Genomic DNA, 24,934 nt, shown 5'->3' on the forward strand with positions numbered 1-24,934 from the left:
GGAAGGGCCCTGTCCTGCCCCACTCATGCCTGTCTAACTACCTGTAAAAATATATCTGATTAAACGACAAGGAATCATATCTTAGATTCTGAACTCTCAAGAATTTCTTCAAGTCTTGAGTTTGCATTGGAGTAGCTATATGTCCATGCATTCCAAAAACAGGGACTATGTACTGCATAGATTATGAACCAACCTCAGGGGAGCAGGTCAGTTTTGCTATCAACTTATGAGCATTACCCTGACATCAATACTACTCAATGCTTAGTAGTCTTAGTTTGTTTTTCCTCTTTACACTTACAATTTCATACATTTTTCATTTTTCTGACTCTCTAACTTTTATTTATTCCCTTGCACTCAATAGAGGATCATGAAACATTCTTCATGGAGAAAATAAAAGCTATTAGATATGATGTTCTTTATCTTTCCACCTTACAAATATAGCTGAATTTGCACTCTTTTTCTCTTTTCTGAACAAAATGAGAGTGTCTATAACCTGGATTCCTTCTCTACTATTTTCACTGAGTCCTCCTTTTGTTAATCATCCCTCTCTGAAGCTCTTCATCTTGTATTCCTCTACTATATCCCTATTTCCTTGTTATTATTATCAACACATATATAAGTGTACTTTATTTTTTTTTAATTTTCTGTTAAATGCCCACCAGTGATAGACTGCATAAAGAAAATGTGGCACATGTACACCATGGAACACTGTGCACCCATTAAAAAAATGAGATCATGTCCTTTGAAAGAACGTGGATGGAGATGGAAGGCATTATTGTCGGCAAACTAACACAGGAAAAGAAAATCAAATACCACATATTCTCACTTATAAGTGGAAGCTGAGTAATGAAAACATATGAACACATGGGGAGGGGAGAACAACACACACCGGGCACTGTCAGAGGTTGCGGGTAGGAGGAGGGAAGCATCAGGAAGAATAGCTAATGCATGATGGGATGACATGTGTAGCAAACCACCATGGCACATGTTTACCTATGTAACAAACCTGCAATTTCTGCACATGTACACTGGAACTTAAAATAAAAGTTGGAAATTTAAAAAAATTGCTGTTGATCACTTCCCAGTGATCTACCTTTCTTCTCACCTTGAAAACTACTTTTCCAAATAAAATGAAGTAAAACATTCAGTATCTTCTCCTCATCATTTTGTATTTCATTTATCGCCCATTCTAATGTGGGTTCCACCCCTAACACTACATTCAACTGTTCTGCTCTTGCTAAAAATGAAAATTATCTTTATGTTGCCTAACCCGTAGATGACTTTCACTCCTCACCTTATGTGACTTCTATATTAGTTTCTTGGGACTTCTGTAACTAATTACCACAAACTGAGTGGCTCATAATGACAGAAATATATTCTCTCACAGTTCAAGAGGATGAAAGTCTGAAATCAAAGTGTCAGCAAGGTTGGGTCATTATGGAGGCATTGAGGAAGAAACCTCCCTATGCCTCTCTCCTAGCTTCTGGTGGTTCCCAGCAATCCTTGGTGTTCTTTGGCTTATAGATACATCCCTCCAATCTTCTCTGCCTGTATCTTGGCTTCTTCTGTTGTTTTGCATGTACTCTTCTCTTCTTATGAGGATGCCAATCATAAGATTGCTGGCCATCCAAATCTCTTCTGACTTCACTGGAACTTGATTACATCTAAAAAGATCCTATTTCCAAATATGGTAAAATTCACAGGTATAGGGAGGTTGCAACTTGACCATGCCTTGTTGAAGGATACAACTTAACTCACTACAACTTTTTACTAACATTCAACAAATTTGAAGCTCTTCTAGAATTATATTATTCTTTCTTGGCTTCTGGATCACTAAACTCACCTGGTTTCCTTTCTCACTCTTTGCCCCTCATTTAGGGATTCATTCTTCTATATCCAACCCCTTTATTATGGAGATCTTCAAAATTCAACACCAGGAATTCTCTTCTCCCTACATATTCACTACCTAGGCAATTACATCTTGGCCAAAATTTGAAAACATCTCACACTGGTATCCAGATATCTCTTGAATTTCAGACTACTCTTTTCAATGCATATATGTCCTCCCTATTCAATGATTCATGATATTGTTAAGACAATGTATCTAAAAGTAATCCTTAATTTTCTAACCAAATTTATTCCTTCTCATGTCTTTGATTTCTCATTAAATTTAACTTTCATTTACTTAGATTTATTTTAATGCTAGAAATCTTAAGTGGTTGACTTTTCCTTTTGTTAACCCCTTTCCCAATCCATGACAGTTAAGTATCAAGTTAGATGCTTTCACCTTTAATATATATTTCATTTCCATTTATTTATCTCCATTTACCCTGGTATCAACTTGGTCTAAACCAAAAGTTTTTCTTATTTGGAGAAATGAAAAGCCTTGCTAAATGTTCTTACTCTCTATTTTTATAATTATTTCTACAAGTCATCTTAAACTTTGAAAAATATATCAGAACATCAGAATAAAATTCCAAATCTTTTTTGTAATCTTCATAAACTGTCCCCTGCCAAATTTTCCATACTCATTTCTCATCAGAATTTCTAAGACTTGTTCACATGTTGAACTCTTTCAGTCTTTCATAAATACAAAGCATATCACATCCTTTACACATGCCCTGCAACATACTTTATCCTCATTCTTCAACTGCCTAACTTCTATTACATTCTCAAGTTTTGACTTAAATACTACTTTCTTAGTGAGGACTTTTGTAATCATGAAACTGCTACCCTTATAAAATTACAAGTTCTGTTATAAAATATGTTATATTTTTTCATGTTATCCAATACTTTCACTCAGAGTAAGTTTGTAGTTACATGTTTGTATATTTTTAACTTTTGTTTTCCTTGTACATCTCCACCAGAGCTCTTGGGTGACCAGGTGTATTGTCAATAAGCAGTTTTTTTTTTTAAAGGAATCTTTATATTTGAGCAATAGGTTTCAACAATAAGCTTTAAAAATTCCATAAAACATGCTGTAAATAGATCTGTGTTATCATCCAGTCTTTATTATTCCATTTGCAGAGCACAAGCAGAGAGATTTAGCATAATTCTCAAAGGTTTTATGGTATTTGGAACGGTAAATGAGCACTGGCTTCAGCTTAAAGTCACCAGGTGCATTAACTTCTAAGAAGAGAATTCCTTCTCATGTCTTTGAAGCTTTTAAACCAGGCAGTGACTTGTCCTTTCTAGTTATAACAGTCCTAGGTGGCATCTTCTTCCAATAGAAGGCTGCTTCATTTACACTGAAAATCTGTTGTTTAGTATAGACACCTTCATCAATGATCTCAGCTAGATCTTCTAGATAACTCGCTGCAACTTCTACATCAGAACTTGCTGGTTCACCTTACACTTTTATGTTTTTGAAAGAGTTTCATTCCTTAAACCTTATAAACAAAGCTCTGCTAGGTTCTACCTTTCTTCTGCAGCTTTCTCACCGCTCTCAGCCTTCATAGAATTAGAGAGAGTTAAGTACTTGCTTTGAATTAGGCTTTGGTCTAAAAAAATATTGTGGCTGGTTAGTTGATCTATCCAAACCACTAAAACTTTCTCCAATGTCAGCAATAAAGCTGTTTCATTTTCTTATCATTTGGGTGTTCACTGGAGAAGTTCTTTAAATTTCCATCAGGAATTTTTCCTTTGGCTGTCTTGGTTTTCCATATATCTTCTTCACTAAGTTTAGTAATTTCTAGCTTTTGATTTAAAGTGAGAGATGTGTGATTCTTTTTATTTTTAACTTGAACATGTAGAGGCTATACTAGGGTTATTAATTGGCTAAATTTCAATATTGTTGTTTCTCAGAGTATAGGGAGGCCCAAAGAGAGAGAAAAAGACAAAGGAATAGCTAGTTGGTGGAGCAGTCAAAACATGCAGAAGTATGAATTAATTTTGTCATCTTATGTGGGCACAGTTCATGATGCCCCAAAACAATTACAATAGTAACATCAAAGATCACTGATTACAGATCAGAATAATAATTAAAACTTTGAAATATATAAAAATTTCCTAATGTGAAACAGAGACACAAAGTTAGTGCATACTGTTAGACAAATGGCACTGATACACTTGCTTAATGCTGGGTTGACAGAAAGCTGGGAAATGAAGTATGCTTGTGTATTCTGTATATTAATTTAGCCATTTATAAATGTATTATTTCATTCTATATTATAAATAAATATGTCATGTTTTAATAATAAATATTTTATAATTCCTTACTAGCAAGTATCCATGTGAAAAGAAAATCAAAATTCTAAAAGTGACATAGTCCTTAATTAACTATTTAGAGATTTCTATGCATAATCTTTTTCTTCCATTTCTGTCTAAAAAGCAAAATTTTGCTTTTAGTAATAGATAAAATCAATGTATACCTTTCAACATATAGTATCATATTTCTAATAACATAGATTTTAAAAGTATAAGGGATTATTATGTAAAAAATAAAATACTATATTATCATATCTCTCTTTCAAGAAGACATTTGTCAGCACAGTCTCCATTCTTTGTCTCTAAAACATACTAAAATTTAAGCTGTGTAAATGCATTGTGCCCCAGTGTTTAACTGATGTCTTTTAAATTATAGCTATTATACCTTATTAACTATTATGACTTTTCTTTAAAACTATTCTTAATGTACCACGTCTATTAGTCTGTCAATGTGATTAAAACATATGAGAAGAAGAAGAAGAAGAAGAAGAAGAAGAAGAAGAAGAAGAAGAAGAAGAAGAAGAGGAGGAGGAGGACGAGGAGGAGGAGGAGGAGGAGGAGAAGGAGAAGAAGAAAAAAAAAGAAAGGAAGGGAAGAAGAAGGAGAAGAAGAAGAGAGGAAGAAAGAGAAGATGAAGAAGAGAAGAAAAATAAGAAGCTGTTACTTTTCTATTTGGTTGCTATATGTGAGCAAAGAAATTGATTAGGCATTTCTCTTTATTTAAGAGATATATCAGCACATAGAGTCACAGTCTGCCCTCATTTAGTCTTTTTATTTGTGATACTCCATATTACATGAGAGCATATCCATTTGAATCTCTTTAATATTCATGATCCTCTCACCAGCCTGAGCAAAAGAGCTAAAGCATTTGATAGCAATCTGAGGAACTTGATTAACAATGTACTAATCATCAGTACCATTGACCTGATTCAAAAATGTTTTTAATTCATCCATCACTTTTATAACCAAAGATGATTGCATTACTTTACCATTTTTTATTTAAATAAAACCCCATGAGCTGAAAATATCAAGCTATTTCTCCTAAATGTACCTTGCAACCAATTTAATTTATTTTTAAACTAAGTTCTAAAGTGACCTATAATAACCAATTAGTACGTGAACATAGAAAACCAGAGCATAAGTGGTCTGTAGTAAAATCGATTCACTTTGACTTCAAATCACTAAATGTTAAATTGTGTCAAAGAATTAATTTTGCAATAAATTATTACTATTGTTACAAAAATTCAACTAAAAGGTATTACCGGGAATAATTATACATATATCAAAATGCATTGAATGTAGAGTATGAACTATAATTACCCCCAATTGCTTATTCAAATGTTAATTGTAAGGATTTCATTTTTTAGCCATACCACTTCTTTTTAATTATCAAAAAACATATCTAATGTATCATAAAAATATAGTACTGGCATAATACATTTAATAATTTCAAAGTATAAATATATACTAGACTATCACTTTTGGATTCAAATATTACTTATCATTATTAGGCTAATAAAAGATGATATAGTGATCTAGAAAGCAACAACTTGTCTTTTGTGCCCAAATGTCACTGAAGACTGAATTTATTGGTGAGATTGTGCAGGATCACATATTTTTAGGGAAAAAATATATGATTCAATTACCATGGTATTGAATACATCTGAGAAAAACAACAATGTAATTCTCCAGATGGATTGAAACATATCTTCATACTAACAGGCCAAGAATTAAGAATAAGCCAGGTGTGGTGGCTCACACTTATAGTCCCAGCACTTTGGGAGCTAAGGGTGACTTGAGGCCAGCAATTAAAGATCAGCATGGACAACATAGCAAGACCCCATCTCTACCAGAAAAAAATAAATTAGCCTGGCATGGTGGCACATGCCTGTAGCCCTAGCTACTCAGAAGGCGGAAGTGGTAAGATTGCTTGAGCCCAGGAGTTAGCGGTTACGATGAGCAATGATCACTCCACTGCATTCCAGCCTGGGTAACAAAGGGAGACACTATCTTAAAAAAAAAAAAAAAAAAAAAAAAAAAAAAAAAAATCCAAGAAGAAGAACATAAATAATTAGGTTGTTTCTTATGCACATCTGATTTTCAAATATTATGCTATATTTAAAATCATAACACAACTGTTGCAAATATTGCAAAGTATTTCAGATTATACTTTTGCATTAGTTCAACATATTTTTATTCTCCAAATTATTTTTTCTGAAATTTGATCATAAGAACAAAATACACACACACACACACACACAGATGTAGTGGCTGGGACACGGGGCACCAATTTTTCCCTCTTAGGCCTCCAGGTCTGTGATGGGAGGGGCTGCCTGGAAGCTCTCTGAAATGACCTGGAGACATTTCTCTAGAGATCAGGTCTGGCTATGTTGCCCAGGCTGTTTTCAAACTCCTGAGCTCGAGTGATCCTCCTGACTTAGCCTCCCAAAAGTGCTAGGATTATAGGTGCGAGCCTGGCCAGAATATCTAATATTTTTAAAGTCATTATTTAGGGTGGCAAACTATTGAGAACATTATTATAATATATTTTAATTTGCTTAAATGTATAGTCTAGCCTTCATTGTGAGAATTTAAATTTTCAAATAGTTTAGTTATTGTATTAATTCCCTGGCAAAGTCTACGTGAAATTGCATAAAAGTAAATAGAACAAAATAGTGAAACAGATAATGTCTCTATACTAACTAGGGCCTGGCTATTCTGAGAATCGTACCATTTGAGCATATGTGGACTTAGCTTAAGAAATCAAATATACAAAATTTAAATAACTACTTTTAAGGTTATCTTCTCTCCTATTTCCAATTCAGATATTTAAAATAAAAATCTTATGATAAATATCTTTATTCAACTGATTTTAGTTTACAAACATGAATAACAACAAAATATTTTAATTTATAATTAGGAGTTTATTTCTTTTTTTAATTATAAATATTTCAATAAAAAATATTGAACTTCAATTTTCAATACTTACAAAGCAATATATCTTTTAAATTTCTATGAGTATAAAACTTTTGAAAAAATTTAAGTAATCTAAGTAAGTTAATTTCCTTATATAACTGGATCTGCCATATATAATAATTTGTATTATTATTTAAGAGTGTGAGTTCTATCTTGTAGAGAAATTCCTAGACAAAACATGTCCATCTGTGAACAAGCAAAGTGAAGATTATGAAAGCATTAGGATTATATTCTTCTTCTTTAAATATTTGTGTAAATGTTTGATGACTGGCCATTACAGATATGATGAATTTCTTCTTCATTACCACATTATTTTATCAATAATAATTAAAGATATATTAAGGAAAGAGGAGAAATTTTGCAAGTAACTCAATAATGTTTAATATTTTTCTATAATTGGACTAGGCTACTTTACTATGTGTGAATGGCAATACTGAATAAAATGTTTCTATTAAAAACTCTACTTGTACATGAGAGGAGCTGAGAAATGCAGATGAATATTTTTTGAAAGATGCCTCTAAACAATGAAAATAGTTCTGCAAGCTAAGCCTCCTTGGTTTTCCCAAAATTATACCATGGCAAATGGTTTTGCCATGATATACAACTGCTTTGTGAACAATGAATGGGAGTAAAAATTTGAAATAGGTACTTTGTACAAGTCCCCAAATACTATCTGCAAAAAGCTCTGCAAGGGTTTGTTATTGAATTGTCCTATAATCAAATGATATGTGGTATTAACCAAGTTGGGTGAAAAACTGTACACCCAGGGGAATTTAAAAAAGAAAAATGAAATTTCAAATAGTTTATCAGAATCTTTTACTCTCAATGAAAAACAAAGTTGGTTAAAGCCAAAATGGAATGTTGGGGTTTCAACAAATAATTCACTGTTTCTCCTGTTGCTTTCAAAATGTTCAGAAACACAAATACACACGAGGTATATATATATTTATATATGCAAATGAGCATTAATTAAAAGACTACTGTTTCCCCTTTATGCAGAAGTATAAAAACCATCTATCTAGTGTAATGCTGAACATATATGTCTACTATGTCCATAGAGTTCCAGTAGTAAAAATATCTACACCTAAGCAGAGACAGAAAAAAGATATTTGTGTAAACCACACCTTAAAAATAAAATGGACTCAATGTTATTTATCTGGCTAAAAAAAAATATTGTCACAGAATGAAATATAAGTTGATCTCCATGGGAGGAATACTATGTGTAGTGATGTCTATAATTATTATTCATCTTGGAACTTTTTTGTACAGGTAGGTCCCTTCAGATAAGAATTTAAATTATTCTTCTGATAAAGTATATTAACTTACACTCACTGACAACAAGGTAATTCAAATCTCTGAGCTAAACTGGAAGAACACTGGACATATTTTTTTGTGGGAGGTTGAACAGCTTTTTGACTTGTACCTGTATTCATGGAAATGATATTTACATTACTCTTAAAGGCATGATTAATAGAGTCCATTTGTGATAACTAAAACAACGTTCGTTAAATTGAACATTTTAGTTTTAAGCAGCTTTGGGGGCATTCAGGTAAATACATCATAAGAGTTTATAATTAGTCTGACATTTCTAGACACAATCAACTTGCAGATTTGAATACTTGATTTACATATATAAATATCATCATGCACTGACAACTCACAATCTTCCTTTGGAAAATGTAACTCCTTCACAAGTCATTCTCAGGTGGATATTCATTTAACTCTACACACGCACACATTTGGGTCGTGGTCACATTCAGGATCTTTCTTAATCGCTAAAAAATATTGCTAAGCTATATGTTTTCTCCTCTAGTAGTCTTACAGATCTTAGGCGACTCTAGATATAAACTCTTTAAATCTCTGAAAAGGAAATTTAGCAAATTAATTCTATATTATAGGTTGTTTTTATATATTTTCTAATATATTTCTATTTTTTCACAAAATACACATTCTTCATTAGTTTATACTTACGTCTTTTAAAATCTGAGTATTCATAAGCTACTTGTAAAAGAACATAGAAGTAATTTTCATTATGGCACTGAAGATAAGAATAGAATATCAAAGTCCTTATTCAGATCCTAGAATATAAATTTACTTAGTGAAATAAATATTTGGCAGAGAAACGAATGTGATGCTGTGTATGTATTATTTTACTAACAGCCTGACAATATTTATAGTTATATTTTCATGTACCTCTTTAATTAAATATTCAAAACATAGATGGAAACATTCTACCTGAAAAGTAATTAAGTCAGAGTAGGGAATGAAGAGAACTATCAAATAATGTATAAAAATAAAACTCCAATGCAATCGAATGGGTTGAAGTATACACTCACAGTAACTGATGTGAAAAAAATGAAAATGCATGTATCTCTTTAAAGAGCTATTGTACATAAACCATTTATTTTACATTATTTTAAGAAAGTGTTGCTTAAATGAGGGTATTTTGTACAGTAAAATTTTAAATTGAATAGATTTAATTTTAGGTCCAGCCAAATGTGTAGTTGTCAAGCATTTAATGCTGAAATACATTGCCTTAACAAATGTTATTTTAGAGCTATTTGCCTTTTAAATTCTAACACTCTGTATATCTATTTGTCTAGCCCCCATCAAGGAGACTATTGTAGCTGGAGGCATTGGTATGAAGACGACTAAAGGGCTACATCATGTCAAACCCTCAAGTAGGAATTATTGCCTTTCTTGCCTCAGTTCCCAGCTGTATTATGTCACCAAATCACATCACAGTGTAATCAAAGATGAATAAAATATTTTTTTCTTTACCTTAAATGCTTTTCCTGTCAATTACAATCAAAGGACATGATTTTAGTTCTGTCAGTTTGTGAGGCTCTTTCCTACTGATGACTAAAGCTGTAATCTGCTAAATATAAAATGAATAAGAAAAGTCTTAGAATGATTTTGCTATTAAGAAGAAAGTTCTTTTTCTTCCCACAAGGGATAGAAAAGTAACTGGTCTTGAAAGGATGAAATCAAAGATGTTTTTTAAAAATGATCCCTTTGGTTTTCTTCCTTTTATGCTTTCCCCTTCCTGTGTTAATGCTAAATCTTCATTCGCAACAGTGGTTTGTCTTTCTGAGAAAATATACATACTACTCTAATCAAAACTATATCACTCTTTATAAATATTTTATTAGTCCCTTGTTTTCATATGTTCCATAACTTTCTTTCCATATTACTTCCGATTAGGAACCGTGTTATATTAACAGTAATTCTGCTATAGCTCCAACTTCTAGGCAGGTTTCTGGCTTGATTACATTATTAACCATAATCAAAAAAAAAAAAAATTCCCAGAATGATTTTAGCTTAGTAGTTGGGATTGCTTCCTTTGATCTTCTTAGTGTTATTTTACGATAGGTTGCTTCTCATTTACACTACAAATGCTGGCAAAAATGAAAGTGGTATCTCTGCTAGCAATGCCTGATAAAATAAAATAACTGGTTCAGCAGTCTGCCAGCTGCTTTCAACGATGAAAATCAGGTTGTTTATAATGGAGGAGAAAGGCTTAGAATGTAAATGTTTGCTATCATGAGAAGCTTTATGTAACTTTGTCATGAACTTCTGCCTCTTTTATCAATTAAATTTTTCTTATTTCTATATTTCATACTACCTAAGCATATATTTGTGCAATAAAGACACTTTCCCTGTGTGCCACACCAAATATCATTCTTGGGTGCTAATTTCTAGAACTACTCTTAAGTGATGTAAGAATAGAAATGTTATGTATACAATTTTAATTTATTACCTTCAGAATTTCTCATAAACCCTCTGGTTCTATTCTTGCCCTTTACCTTCATTGTTATTTATTCACCAAAGTGAGAAATGCATGATTAACTGTGTTCTCATATTGTTTTAAGATGTTCCTATTCTTTAGAATTGGAAAGACGAAATCACAGACAACTTTGAGTATTTTTATGTCATTTACCACATTCACACACACACACACAAATGGAAATACCAGACTGAGAAAAAAGTATGGCATCAAGCGCTGCATATAATCTGATAACAAATACAAATATTTAGTGCTATATCTTATTTCAGATGCCAGTAAATTCAAATCATTTGAAACAATATATCATACACTGAGAAACAGACTCAAGTTTCTTCAAAGTATTTTGATCAACAAATGACAAATTGCCCAAAGCATTACAAAAGAACCCTTTGAAAGAGGGACTCAAAACAGAGTTCTGCTTGTGATTTTTGTCCCTGGCAATGTGATCTTGAACTTAACCTCACAGTAATTTAGTTTCCAATATACATACCCCTAAAACAAGATGAGAATCACGTTTCTACTAGCAGCCGCACTAGTTCCAAAAGGTAAAAGAAATCATATGATGTTAGAGCCACGAAAAACTTGTACATAACCTCGTGCATCCCTTGCCTTTATTTTACAAATGAAGAAATAAAGGGCCACCATGTTTATCGATAACTCAAGTCAGAAAGCTCTTTTATTTCACATGTTCAATGGATGTTTTAAATTTTTTATTATTTTTTATTTCCATCGGTTTTTGGTGAGCAAGTAGAGTTTGATTACATAGGTAAGTTCTGTAATGGTGATTTGTGAAATTTTGGTGCACCCATCACCTGAGCAGTAATCACTGTACCCAATTTGTAGTCTTTCATCTTTCACCCTATTCTCATCCTTTCACCCAAGTCTCCAAAGTCCATTGTATCATTCTTATGCCTTTGCATTGTCATATCTTAACTCCCACTTATCAACGAAAACATAACAATGTTTGGTTTTCCATTCTTGAGTTACTTCACATAGAATAAAGGTCTCCAACTCCACCAGGTTGCTTCAAATGCCATTATTTTGTTCCTTTTTATGGCTGAATAGTATTCCGTGGTATTGAGGGGTGGTGGGGGTGGTGGCTTGTGGATGCCCTCCTGGCTATCATTTCAGGCGGTAGAGGTGACCCCTGTCTGAGAGCTTTAATGGAGCTGGGTCCTGCCTTTGAGCTGAGGGGACCTCGTTCCTGAGATCAGGCATGACCAGGTTAACTTCCAGAACTACTGCAGGAACATACCAGGAAAGCAGTAAGAATCCACAGACCCTTTGAAGGAGGCAGATCGCTCCTGCAGGACCCAGGAGACAGCCCAAATACTGTGCTGCTATTCCACAGCCGACGGACCAGAAAACAGTTCACATCACAGGACTCTGTGCAGACACCCACCAATGCCACCCGGGAAAACGGTAGCTCCACTGGGTGGCTACATCCAGAAGAGAAATAACAATCACTAGAGTTCGGCTTTCTGGAAGCCACGTCCCTGGGAAAAGGGGGAGAGTACTACATCAAGGGAACACCCCATGAGATGAAAGAATCCGAACATCAACCTTTGAGCCCCAGATCTTCCCTTTGACATAGCCTATCCGAATGAGAAGGAACCAGAAAAAAACAAAATTCTGGTAATATGACAAAACGAGGTTCTTTAACACCCTCAAAAAAAAAAAAAAAAAAAATCACACCAGCTCAGCCAGGCGCGGTGGCTCACGCCTGTAATCCCAGCACTTTGGGAGGCGGAGGCGGGTGGATCATCAGGTCAGGAGATCGAGACCATCCCGGCTAACACGGTGAAACCCCGTCTCTACTAACATACAAAAAATTAGCCAGGCCTGGTGGCGGGAGCCTGTAGTCTCAGCTACTTGGGAGACTGATACAGGAGAATGGTGTGAACCCGGGAAGCGGAGCTTGCGGTGAGTGGAGATCACACCACGGTACCCCAGCCTGGGCGACAGAGCAAGACTCCATCTAAAAAAAAGAAAAAAAAAAAAGAAGGAACAAAGCGTCCAAGAATTTTGGGATTATGTTAAATCACCAAACCTAAGAATAACTGGCATTCCTAAGGAAGAAATCTAAAAGTTTTGAAAACATATTTGGGGGAATAATTAAGGAAAACTTCCCCTGCCTTGCTAGAGATCTAGACATCCAAATACAAGAAGCTCAAAAAACACCCAGAGAATTCATTGCAAAAAGATCATCACCTAGGCACATAGTCATCAGGTTATCTAAAGTCAAGATGAAGGAAAGAACTGTGAGGCAAAAGCAGGAGGTAACTTATAAAGGAAAACCTATCAGATTAACAGCAGATTTCTCAGCAGAAACCCTACAAGTTAGAAGGGATTGAGGTCCTAACTCCAGCCTCCTTGAACAAAACAATTACCAGAAAAGAATTTTGTATCCAGCAAAACTAAGCTTCATAAATGAAGGAAAGGTACAGGTTTTTTCAGACAAACAAATGCTGAGAGAATACACCAATACCAAGTCAGTGCTACAATAACTGCTAAAGGGAGCTCTAAATCTTGAAACAAATCCTCAAAATACACCAAAACAGAAAGCTCTTACTAAACATGCTTAGCATCAAGGATTTTCTGAGACAAAATATCTGAAAAAGTATAGCGTCAAGCTTCACACTGAAATAAGATGTCTAGAAAAGTGACAGTGACTTTTTAAAATAAACTTTAATTACATATTAAATATCTGAATATATTTTTCTTGAAAAACAATATATTTCATATAGAGCTAAAATTCCTTTGCAAACTCAAATTTTACTCTTTCATTCAACTCAACCCCATTCCATTAAAGAGAAAAACAATTGCATCAGAATAGGATTTTTCTTTCCAAATATTTTATGTGTGTTGAAACGTATATATATGTAGCCACTGGGGAAAAAATATTATTGGTGGGGAGGATCTGAATGTAATCTCAAATGTGGTCAATCTTAATAATGTATTGAAGACCAACATTGTTCTTATGATGTGATGGCATGCAAAAGACACAGCATCTTGGCACGAAACCTTTGACAATGATGTAAACAAAGATTGTCTTTATACACAGATCATTTGTTTTTCTCTGCACTACTGGATTCAAATCCTTTCTTAATACTTTCTAATAATAAGACTTTTAACAAATCATTTAAGTTCTTTGAGAATTGGTATCTTTATCTATATATATAGTGAAGGTAATAACTATCTCATTGAGTGTCCATAAAGACTAAATAAAATTAAATACCCAGGACAATGCCTGGAACATAGTATTTACTGGTATATCACTTATTATATTTGATTATAATTAATTTTCTATCTTTCCTCTGGAAATGCTAATTATTTGAGGAATAATAAGACAATAAATTGTCCATCTTTTCTATGTTCACCATTTTGAACAGTTCCTGTAATATATAGTAGACATTGAAAAACTTTTGATTATCTGGCTGTCTGGATGAATAGATGGATTAGCAAATGTGTACACAGGCCAATTAAAGGGAGAAATGCAATTATTTGGAAAACTTAACCAATTTTCAAATAGCAAGGGCAAAATATTACCTTAATTTATCCTTAAATGTTTCATTTTATCAATATTTCAAAAATTTTTGTTCTTTATACATGCCATCTGCATGATATTTACCACACCAAGTATCGCATGCACTAGTAGTTGTGAAACTTTATTCTACCATATGAAAATGATAATATTTGTATGACTTACTTGGATGTACCAACCATGCTGCTCCAAATCAGAAATGAGGAAGGAGAAGATTACAACTGTCCCAGTCACACCTAGGCTCCCAGTGAGCTGGGGGGTGGGGGTAGGGGGTCACTAGTAACTAATTATGGCATATCAGCCTCACAAACAGGGAAGGAGGCTCTAAATACTCTGGTTTACTTAATATCATTTATTTAAAAAGACTTTAAATACTAATTCTATAGTTAACCTTATCCTAGTAGCAATATCTGAGAAATACTGTGTTGTTTTCGTTATTTATTACTTGGGTGGCACATCCATGTCATTTCAGGGCTAGGATGCTCTGTAGAGGTTCTCTGAAGGAGTCTTTCCATCTGTAATGTCCCTGGCCGCTGCGTCAGTGGGAAGACACCATGATGAACAACACATTGGTTATTAAAGATGTCTGCTTCCACTTTCACTAGATAAAGCAATCTCACAGTCATGATGAAAACCAAGGGTTCGAGGAAATGTTATTCTCTGTCTTACAAGACACTGACAAACAGCCCCGGTGACTACTCCTTATTTTCTTTTATTTTTTCTTGTTGAATGCAATTAAAAAGGCTTCAGTATAAGAGGGCATATTTGAATAATTACATATCAAAAATAATAATAAAATTCATTTTTATAAAAAGTATTCAAAATATAATAATGCTACTCAGACTTTAAGTACAGAGGCAGAGAAAGGTTGGTGTAACTTGGCAATAAGACCCATGGTTATTATTGCAATGTCAATATTGTACCTGGATTAGCTTTACTTCTCAGTGTTTCACCCAATGATCATTTACAATCTCTAAATTAAATTTTTCAAAACTCTATCTGTCTTCAAAATAATCATGCATGAAAGCATACAATCCGTTTTTTAAAGATAGCATAACTCCACCAGCCAAGAGAGTGAGCTTATGCAAGCACAAGTGTGCTGCTGCTCCAGTGTATTTCATTGAGCCACAACCTATCTCTCAGTGGCAGATGCAGCTGCCCTGCAGTCCCATGACAGGCATATTACAATCACAGCCATTTCACTGCATTAACCATGATATTGCTGCCTGTCCTCTGATAATCCCACATTGCAGAACCAGCATACTATATCTAAGCAACTACTTAGTGTAGGCCACAGTAGTCTGACTGATTAATAAAGAGCCAAATAGGTTGGAGTTAAACAACTAGATGAAGTAAAAATGTCCTTAGAGGAAAAAATTACTATAAATAGAAATGTGTCAAGGTAATGTCCGTGATTGTCTTTTAAGTATCCAAATAGGATCCTACACAGAATCATGAAAAAAATTCTGGATATTTTATTGTGTGTGTGTGTGTTTTGTTGTTGTTGTTGTTTTTGTTTTGTTTTGCTTTTCATTTGAATGTCTTAATATGTCTCTGTCTCATTCTGTGAAAATGATATAAAAGTAGCACATTCTCTATCCCACATGCAGTGTCTGTACTGACAGGTGGCAGGTGGAAAGCATCTCTAAAAGGAATGTGCCCCTATTTTTCTAAATGCCCTGTGGCATACCTTGATGATACACAGTGTGATATAAGAAATGTGCCCTAAATCTTCAATATGGCAGCCAATTTCTATTCTATACACTAAGCAGATAGGAAGCATGGAGACCTGATGGAACATGCATCCTTCAACCTGGTAAATGCAGCTAGATTAACAAAAATATTTAAAAACAGCCAATAATTATAGAGTGTTACTTGCTATTGCATAATTATTTAATAAACCATATAAGATACAACTGTTACTCAGTCACAGAGGCCCTTTTCACACTGCACCATATGGCTAATGGCAGCAATTGCACATCACACCATACTGAGTATTCCTTCTCATCATACTGTATTGGCTACAGACTCAGTTTGCAGCTAATGTGTGTGTTACCCTTTCACTGCATGTTTATTTTATGAGACAATGGTGTCTGTTTCTGGTGTTGAGTCTAAAATAATAAGCTACTATTTTAATACCTTAACTGCTAAGTTACCTCAATATTACTTTTCCAAGATAGATTTTTAAATATAAGTTTTGTTACCTTTTACCCAGCTGTAATCCCAAATTCTGGTCTTCTACATTTTGATAAATGTCAACAAGGGAGGTCTATGTTTATTATAATATCACTGGTAGATGTAAAAAGCTAAATTCAATTGTGTACTGGCATCACCTGAGAACATTTATTTGGTGGATTTCTTCTCTATATCTACTATAAGGTTGATAGCAAAGCTCAGAGAGGCTCAAATAATTTAGTTCCAGAAATTCTATCTTCCACATCCAGCCTCCAAGAACACCTCAGTGAGGCTTTTACAGCAACTTTTTACTAAATATCAGCCCATGTTGGGACATTCCAGGCACATGTCTTCAACATATTGTTTTTAAATGAACATGAATTGAGTAATGCCTATTTTTGGTTTTGAGGGTAAAAAACAGGAAAAATGTCAGATTGAAAAGTTGCAAAAGTAACATCAATTTAATTTTCAAAATTAAAACGAAATATTGGATGAATTTATTCAGATTTAACAATCATGCAAACTAATTCATTTTCAACTTTCATATCAGATGTTTTGGCACAGATGTTAGATTCTAAAATGATTTGGATGGGAGAGATGAAATCATCCCTGGGAATAAGGAGACTAGGCATTGTATCTGAACAATTAAAAAAAAAAAAGGAAGTAAAAAGTACATAATCAGCATCAAACTCTTTGCTTGGAAGTAAAAAGAAATACGAGGAAATATGTTTTGTTTTATTTTGGGTTTTTAAAAATATATAGTTTTAATTTCATATTAGGAAAACCTGTTTCTGGTTGACAAATTTTCTGTTTCTAAACATTAGAATGTTTCAAGTTAGAAAAAAAATGTTTACCCTCTTTGAATTTAATCAAATTTGTTAATGGCAGAAATTAGCATGACTAGTGCTTAGCAGAAAATCAAGATGATTACTTCTAACATGTCCCAGCTTTAAAGAACCCAACGTGTTCATTTTGTATTTCAGCCAACATAATTTTGTAGCATTTTGGCTTCAACTATCTTTCAAGGATGAACAGAATAAATAATTAAGTTTTCCGTGTTCAAAAAGGAATCATTTAAAAATGAGACAAATTTGATACTACTTTGGTTGGAAATATAACCTCCATGTTTATAAAAATTCATGTATAAAATCATGAAATTAGATGAACAAAGGTTTTCCGATTAGAAAACAAAATTACTACTATAATCTTCCCAGATTCAACAGAGTATTCTTATTTTGTTGGGCAGCTTCTTTGTTGGGTAAAATTTTGTGTTTGTGTGTTTTTTTCTAATATATCCTAAAACTCAAATTATAAGAAGAACTACGAATGGACCTTCATTCACTCTGAGCTTTGTTCACAGCTGAGTATGTGTTAAGCCCTAGTTTTAAAAAGAATAAAAATCACAAAAGACATCAATACTATCCAACTATCAAAATTATCAATTAAAGCATGTATTTCTTTCATAACTAATTTAACCTATTTCTACATTACGCTTGTTACATTAAAATGCATATATCTCTAATGAGTCTTAACATGTGACAAGAAAAATAAATAATAAGAATGCATGTATCTCTATTCTAATTAATTTGTTTTTCAATATCATCAGCTTTGTTAGATAGAACATGTATTGCCTAATTTGTAGGTGGGCATTGGGAGCATGATTTATTAAGACTATGATCTTCTATTTTTATGAAGCTTACTTATTCCTTTTTCGCCTTGCTATTAATCTGGCTATGAATGATTTTTTTTTTCTTTTTTAGATAGCCAATTATGAGAAACAAAATGGGTAAGGGTTGCCTTTATTAGGTGTCAACTGTCTCTCTGGTTCTTTACTTCAAGGAATAAAAGAAATATTTGGTTTGTTTTTCTTTTTCCCCCCAGTGAGCAAGAAGTGAGCCTGCAAAATCACATAGTACGTAAAAGAAAGGCTTAGGTGATTTGTCATCAGGTACAATTAGCTTGCTTTAATTTCTCTGCTTTACAGATACTAAGAATAAAATTACTGCTATAGCGAGAAGAGTGCCCCGGCTGATTTAACTACCATAAATTTCTGTCACTTCTCTGGGCTATGGGCTAAAATTGGTAAGGTCTGGCTTCTTGGCACCATATGATTTTATTATGCCTGATCTTATAGTGATGTGGGATATGCAAGGGCACCAGGATGCCCATAGTAAATAAGTTGTTTCAATACACCTAATAGTACCCTGGTGCCAAGGAAGTGTTAATTTACTTCACATGAGTGAACAGTCTACTTCTAGACAGCAGTTTACCCACTCAGGCTCACCATAGGATTAGCCTACTATTAATAAGGCTTTTGCCTTTGTTAACTTCTACAATGAGTCCTGCCTTTAATATATCATTTTCAGAGCTATTGTTTTATAGTTTGGTGCATCGGTATCAATATCTTTTTTCTTTTAAAGAGTACAGAATTAGGACTCATTTGAATGAGAAAACTCATGAATTTAATGTACAACACAAGTAAAATTGACATCAGTTTATTTGGTTGTTTCTCATTCTTCTCCAAGTTTCCCCAGGCATTTCCAATAAATGACACCCAGGGAAAGAATAGGCCCAACATGCTAAACTCTCTACTGACTACTGTATACAAACACCCACAAAGAAAAAAACTACTGAGTTTTAATTGCTTCTTAATAAGTTTTTTTAATTGACCTACTGGAGTTTGGTGTATTCTGTTATCTTTTGTTTGTTTTATCCAGAGGCCATGCTGTGATGTTGCCTCAATGAACCAAAGACAGGGAAATACACAGCCTAAATATGTATAAACTAAAACAGTTGGCATTTCTCTCTCCTGATAACTTTTGCTCTTTGTAAAATCACTAAGAAATTTTTGAATAAAAGACTAGAAAAACAAAAATTGGTATAATAAAACCTTCATTTCTGTGGATTATCTCACATCTTTGAACATATATTCCTATTTCCTCAATCACATAATTGAACTATTTTATTTCTACATTTTGACAACAATATTTATAATCAAAGCAACACTTTTCTATGTTTTCAATGAATATATTTTTTCAATAATTCAAAACAATAAGTTTTGCATCTTTTTGGTGGGTGCATATTTTAGAGACAATTATTAGATTTTCTCAAGAACAGACACCAAAGTCAACAGGTTAAAATCATGTCAACAAACAAATTCTTCAGTGGGTTTTAAACAGAAAAATTACATTTTCTGTCCACCTAAATTAGAGAAGCTATTTTATATAATAGACTACTTCACAGGTAATGTACTATATTTTACATTTGACACTGTACCATATTTTATCTACGTATTTTATTTGTGAATATATCTACAGCAAACATTCATTCTCTGGGATATGTATTTGCAACAACAGTATTAAGTGGGGAAAATGCATACTCTGTTTGAGATGGGGAAGATCCCCAACTGCGATCAATGTTAAGAATGGAAATACATAAGGTGTGACAATAAAGTAATAAAACTAATTTCTTTGTGTGGTTCATAAACTAGCTCTAAAGACAGTTCCGTGAATGGCCTTCCAAAAATGTTCTAAACAGTGGCAAGACTATGAAAATCAGCACATTTCTCTTGAAGTCCAGTGTTAAAAGGTGAAATAATGAGTGTTAACATTTCTATGCTTTTGTAAAAAGACATATCTTCTTAAAAGCTTTATCTTATGAAGTCATTTCAGGTCGAATCTTTTTGTAATTCCATGAAAAACTTATAAAATTCTTTGAAATGCTTGAGAAAGCATTATAGCTCCAAATATCTTCCACACAATTATTCACATTGTACATTGCATGTTATAACATTCTGGTGAAGTGAGGTTGCCTAAAGGGATACATGTGTTTTGTGTCTCTAACTTGAATGTCAGGAGATGAATAATTATTTTCTGTTAAATATTTTAAGCAACTAGAAAAAGACAGGTAATAAGACCCATCCAGAATTATCCATGAACCAAGGAGAATCTCAGTATGCAAGAAAGATCCCATTTCTTCCTGATTGAAACTTACGTACTCTAGTAACTTCAAATTGATAGTATATTAAAAATTCAAAGTATTATTCTATAGCGCCTTTGAATTTCAAGAACTAAACCTTAAAACTTACTTGATACTAATCTAAGTTACATGCCTTGGGAAGGAGGCATGTAAAACACTTTCTGTCATAGGTAGAAGATGGACCTCATTCAATGGTTTTTGACATTTGATAATAATTGCTTCTTCATCTGAAGATAAATAGTTCTCCCGAGTTTTTCACATCAATTGCTGATAGTCACATGACATAAGTTCTCCTTTTAATGAAAAAAAGCATTTGATGGTTTACAAGCAAAGTTAGAAAATAAGGCTTTTGTAATATCAAATATCAGTAAAAGAATAATTCCCTAGTTATTGCCCATATCAGTTGAGGACAAAAATCATTATGTCAAGGCTAACGTGTTTGATGCATCATGTCAGAAAGGAACTTTTCAAATTATAAGCATGTGGTTTTACAAGTAGAAGAACCCAGGTCCAGAAAAGTAAAGTGATTTACCCAACATCCCATAGTAAGTTAGTGAAAGAGCCAGAATGAAAACCCAAAATTATAAGCACACTTGTGAAAAACTACAGTCTGTTCTGTTTGCCGGTGCAAACAGAAGCCTCACTTATCAAAGTGCAGATTCTCCTCTTTGGAAGGGGCAACCAGTCAGGGTCAGTTGCAGAGCCTCCTGGCCACTGATGAGTCTACTCGTTACAAAATGATTTGAACTGTGATCCCCACAGGTACTAGCATATCGACTGACACAGGCTACCAAAAACAAGCTCAATGTGAGTAGTTGTGCAGTTTGGCTCTACACATTGGTATATGACTAAACAGTTGAAGATGAGTTGAAATCCAGCACATGCTCAATGTGATAGTTAATTTTATGTCAACTTGGCTAAGCCATAATGCCCAGATATTTTGTCATACGTTATTCTGTGTGTTTCTCTGAACTTGTTCTTGTTTCATTGTTTTTGTTTTTGTTTGGTTTGGTTTTTATGAGATTAACATTTAAATTGATAAACTCTGAGAAAAGCAAATTATCCTCAATAATGTGGGTGGGTCTTGTTCAATGTTGAAGGCTTACTGGAATAAAGTTTGACCTTCCCCAAGAAAGAAGAAATGCTACTCGCAGGCTTCACCTCTACCAGCATACTGCAATTTTTCCCTCAGTCTCCAGCCCACAAACCCGCTACAGTAGACTTTAGACCCACAAGTCCTCTATAACTGTGTGAGCCATTTTCTTAAAGAAAATCTCTTTCTCTCTCTCTCTCTCTCTCTCTCCACATACATATACACATCCTGTTGCTCCTGGTGCTCTGGAGAAGCCTAATACAGCCTACTCAACACACATGATGGAAGGTGCACTTTCCTCTAATCTTCACAAAAGTACTTATATCGGCTGGCATAGGCCTGTCTTTCTTTGTCACTTATTTTTCATACCATAAATAATAATAAGCTAAACACAAACACTAAGGATTCATTCTACTTAGTTCCTTGAAATTCGTGTTTTAAATATTAACAAAGCTTAAAACATGCCCCTGAAAGATGCCTGTAAATTCAGGGTCACCTTTGACACAACTAGACTTAAAAAAAAGAAACCAGAAGATACCATCAGGTGGTAAAATCTTTCTCATAGGCCCCAATTTCCTCCTCCATTGTGTAACTTTGACCTACGGTTTCCCTGTCCCCTTCTAACCCTGACGTCTTGAGCTGCTGATTGCTCTGCTCTCTGCAGTTTTGATACCTACGTGACCCCTATATAGAGGATTCTGTTTGTTTTCTATCCTTGGATTGTACTGTACTGTACTGTACTGTACCTCTAAATAGCTTAGTTATAAGAGCTCAACATAAAGGTCCTAATTCCTTCTCATGACAAAGCTAGGCTTTAGAATAGTGGATGTTGATATGTATTTATTAACTCATGTTATCCTAGCCGACTTTCTATAACTGTTCTTTAATAAACAAATCATTAACATGAATTTACTAGTGAATAAAGCATGTTGCCACTCTCCAAAAAGTAAAATATTACAATTAGAGTTCAGTAATATCTTGGACTGTTTGCTTTTTCTATTTTGCAGCTTAGCTTATTTTTATTTTTATTTATTTATTTATTTTTTAAGACAGAGTCTTGCTGTGTCACCCAGGCTGGAGTGCAGTGGCATGATCTCAGCTCACCGCAACCTCCGCCTGCTGAGTTTAAGCGATTCTCCCGCCTCAGCCTCCCGAGTAGCTTGGATTGCAGGCGCCCACCACTGCACCTAGCTAATTTTTGTATCTTTAATAGAGACAGGGTTTCACCACATTGGCTAATCTGGTCTTGAACTCCTGACCTCAAGTGATCTGCCTGCCTCGGCCTCCCAAAGTGCTGGGATTACAGGCGTGAGCCACCATGCCCTGCTGGCATTTTTAAAATTTTACTTTAATTTCTTGGATACATGTGCAGAACATGCAAGTTTGTTATATAGGCATACATGTGCCATGGTGGTTTGCTGCACCTATCAATCTGTCATCTAAGTTTTAATCCTGCATGCATTATGTGTTTGTCTTAATGCTCTCCCTCCCCTTTTTTGGGGCATATTTTATGTAAAGTTCTTTTCCTACCTTAAATTATATGCCTTAAAATATTTTAACTCAGTAAAAATAAGTTAGCTATATGCTTCTAATCAGTGTCACAGAAACGGGGACTTCTTTAGCATAATTATGATAAAATTTCTAGTGAACAACCCCAAGGTAAAAGATCTCATTTTGTGGCATGCAATATGAGATCAGAAGACAAGTTGAAGTATGCAGCACTGTACTTGGCTCTGTCTACCTCCCACAAAGAAACCGAGAATTTTAGCCAAGAAAGCAAACAACATACAATTTTTTGGTAACTTTTAAAAAATTTTCTGCATCCTGAATATAAAATACTTTCATAAATATATGTATATATATATTAAAGGCTCTCCCATGACAATATATGTAATATGATTTTGGTGGGGTTTGGTTTATTTACTGGTAGAGGTGTGGCTGGGAAAATAAGCAAGCTTTTGAAACAAAGCCTTCTCCAGTTAAACACATACATTATCCATGTTTAATGAAATACACCAGTTTCTCCTTTGTAAGACCTTTCCTGATGGCCTGGATCTTAGACTTTGGATTTCAGGTCAATTACAGCCTCTCTGCTATCTTAGTTTGGTGCTTAACCTTTCAACTGTGATGTTATATTTCTATGCATACAATCATTTTATTTATTACTAGATTATGAAATTTTTCAGGGCAAAAATTTTGTTTCTATGAATTTTTTGCATCTTATATGTGGCATTCTTCTAGTTGAACGACCAATATTTTCTTTACTGATTGAGGAATGCTATCTTCTTTTTAGGTGACGCTGAACCTGTAAGATGAAATCAGCTTTCTGTTTTAAAGGTTGATAAAGGCAATACATAATTTAAATTGGATTTAGTTAAACTAAAAAAGATTCCATATCTGGTCTTCCAGAACTGCCAGTTTGCCAATTTGGAGGATTAAAATACAAATCCAAAACACTGACATCATCTATATTCACTCTCCTTGTGGCTTTTATGGCAACAAAGAACCAGAGCTGTTACAGATGAAACTAGCATCAGCGAACCGGATCTTTTACCTTTGTCAGCCAGCAGCACGCATTCAGTTTGTACTCTGATCTTAATGACTTTCATTCTGTAATAAGTTCCTAATATTCATTCTCTGTAAAGCATTCCAAAATTAGTTTTCTCTTCATTTAATCCTCTGTTGTCACCCTCAGATGTTAAGCAATTGTGCAAGCTGACATTTTCTATATCTTAATTTTAGAAGTTAAAAAAAAAAACCTACTGACAATAAAGATATTCACTCTCAAAAACATTTTGATATGAAGTATTGAAATTTCAGTTGTTGTTTGGGCACCATCTTCCCATAGGATTTGTCAGGTGGATATTTCTATCTCCAAATCTATTCCAAAGTAGAAAGGGGAAACGTTCGCTAGATTTACCTATTATTTATTAATTAATTTTTAAAAAAAAATATTGACTATAAGCTATATACCAGGCACAGAGCATGTTCTGGAGAGAGAACTGTAAACAAGGTAGATTTAGTTCTAGTCCTCACAGGGCTACCAATAAGTGATAAAAGTAAATAAGTAGAGGTTTCTAAGCCTTGGAGACTTACAAAAAGTCATCTTCTGAGGCCATAACATATGCAAAATAATTATATAAGATACTTTGAATTAAGTTACCTACAGTAAAAA

Source organism: Macaca thibetana, chromosome 2 (assembly GCF_024542745.1).
Source record: "Macaca thibetana thibetana isolate TM-01 chromosome 2, ASM2454274v1, whole genome shotgun sequence".
NCBI classification, from domain to species: Eukaryota; Metazoa; Chordata; class Mammalia; order Primates; family Cercopithecidae; genus Macaca; species Macaca thibetana.